General features: G+C 34.6%; 1 pseudogene; it reads right to left on the bottom strand.

Moving 5' to 3' along the window:
• Positions 1-1,705: 1,705 nt before the first annotated feature.
• LOC101980934 lies at positions 1,706-2,229 on the bottom strand (annotated as a pseudogene).
• Between the last annotated feature and the right edge of the window lie 328 nt (positions 2,230-2,557).

Genomic DNA, 2,557 nt, shown 5'->3' with positions numbered 1-2,557 from the left:
AATGAAATATCCATCAAACAAAGACTCAGAAATCAAAACTTGGATCCATAATCATCCAAAACTCAGATCTCGAAATGCCAGTGTAAGAACACAATCAACAAGGGCAGAAAGAGCAGCATCACAAACCCAAGCCCAGCTATCCTACTATAGCAAGACTTGAGCATTCCAATACCTGTGAAGCACAGGAAAACAACCTTACAAACAACTTTATGAAGATTATGGAGGTCCTTAATGCAAGAATTTTTTAAAATTTCCTCAAAGAAAATGAGAAAAAGACAAACTGAAAATTGGAGGAAATTGATAAATCCCTTAGAGAAAGGCAAAAAAAAAGTCAAGAAAAAACATAAAAGAACAGGTGAAGAAAACATTTCAAGACTTGAAAATCAAAATAGAAGTGACCAAGAAAACCCAAATGGATGGAATCATTGAAATAAAAAAATCTGTGTAAGCAAACAACACTACAGATAGAAGTATCATCAATAGAATGTAAGTGACAGAATAAAGAAACTCAGGTGCTGAAAATACAGTAGAATAGACTCATCAGTAAAAAAAAAAAATGTTACAATTAAAATACTTCTAAAAGAAAACATCCAGAAAATCTGGGACACTATGAAAAACTCAAACCTAAGATTAATGAGTAAAGAAAAGAAGAATCACATTTCAAAGGCCTAGAAAATATATCAACAAAATCATAGAAGAAAACTCTTCTAACATAAAGACATTCAGTAAAGACATAAAAAGCATACTGAACAGCAAATAAATTGGACCAGAAAAAAAGTTCTTGTGCCATACAATAATCAAAATATTAGACATACAGAAGAAAGAAAGAAAGAAAGAAAGAAAGAAAGAAAGAAAGAAAGAAAGAAAGAAAGAAAGGTAACATCAGTGAAGGAAAAAGCCAACTAACATATAAAGGCAGACCTATTTGAATTACACCTGACTTTTCAATGGACACTATACAAGTCCAAACAGCCTTGTCTATAAGAGATGTCTTACAGACTCTAAGAGACCACAGATGCCAGTTCAGACTAATATACCCAGGAAAATTATCAATCACCATAGAAGGAGAAAACAAAATATTTCAAAATAATGTCAAATTTAAACAATTTCTATAGACAATTCTAGCCCTACAGAAGTTACTAAAAGAAAGACTCCAACCCAAGGAGATTGAACACACCCACAAAAGCATAGGCAATAAATAATCTCACACCAGAAAAACCAAAGAAAAAAGGCATACACACACACGTACACACACACACACACACACACACACACACACAACTACCCACAGGAACGAAACAGCAAGAATAAACAATCAATGGTCAGTAATATCTCTCAATATCAATGGATTCAATTACCCAACACTGGGCAGTAATATGGATATGAAAACAGGATCTATCCTTCTGCTGTACAGAAAAATCATACCTCAACATCAAAGATAGACATTAACTCAAAGTAAAAGGTTGGGAAAAGAATATCTAAGCAAATGAACCTAAGAAGTAATTTGAAGGAGCTATTTTAATATTTAACAAAATAGACTTCCAGACAAAATTAATCAAAGGATCTGGAGAAGGAAATTTCATACTCATCAAAGGAAAATTCCACTAAGGGGACATTGCAATTCTTTTCTGTTTCTTTATTGTTTGTTTGTTTGTTTTGCATTTTTATCAGACAGCCTTGTTTTTGAAATATTTTCTTTTCTTTCTTAAGTAGCTGGGTAATCTCCAACACCACTGTTGATGTCATCAATGTGGTCCACATTGCAGCCCATAGACTATGCAGTGCCCAGAATCTTTCTAATAGTTCCAGAAAGTTCTTTGACTAAGCAATAGTGTTGTATCTGCCAGGTAATGTTGACAATCTTGTTTAAAGTAATATTTACACTGTGTTTAATGTTCTGCTTTTTCTCTGCGTCTTGGTGGCTCATTGAGGGCTTTGATGATCATGGCAGAGACAGAGGGTACCACCTCTATCTGGGTCTCCTTGTTCTGCATGGTCAGTTTCACTGCAATCCTCAGACCTTTGCCATCACCATTTGCCTTGGCTATGTAATCATCAACTTTTTTGGAGACAGACCCAGGGGTTGATCCTGGGGTGAAAAGCAGATGTGGCACCAACCCCACATCCAGTGCACCTCAAATACATGACAATTTTCTTGTTGTGGTCAAACTTTGTTGGCATGGTGGAGATAGCTGATGTTATATGGACATGGATTCAGAATGACTTAAGAAAGTGATACCATAACCTTTGGAGCGAAAAGTCAAAAACATTGCAATTCTTAATATCTACTCCCCAAACACAAGGTAGCCAACATTTATAAAGAAATATTACTAAAGTTTAATTCACACATTGAACCACACACATTATTGTTGGAGTCATCAATACCTTATGGACAGGTCATCCAGAAAAAAATAAATAAACAGAGAAAGAGCTAATAGATGTTATGACACAAATGGACCTTTCAGATAACTACAGAATATTTCACTGAAACATAAAAGAAGATACCCTCTTCATAGCACCTCACAGAACATCCTCCAAAGTTTAAAATATACTTACA

The sequence above is a fragment of the Microtus ochrogaster genome, chromosome 1, assembly GCF_000317375.1.
Source record: "Microtus ochrogaster isolate Prairie Vole_2 chromosome 1, MicOch1.0, whole genome shotgun sequence".
NCBI classification, from domain to species: domain Eukaryota; kingdom Metazoa; phylum Chordata; class Mammalia; order Rodentia; family Cricetidae; genus Microtus; species Microtus ochrogaster.
Note: the sequence above shows the minus strand (reverse complement) of the source record. Positions and strands in the feature narration are given on the sequence as shown.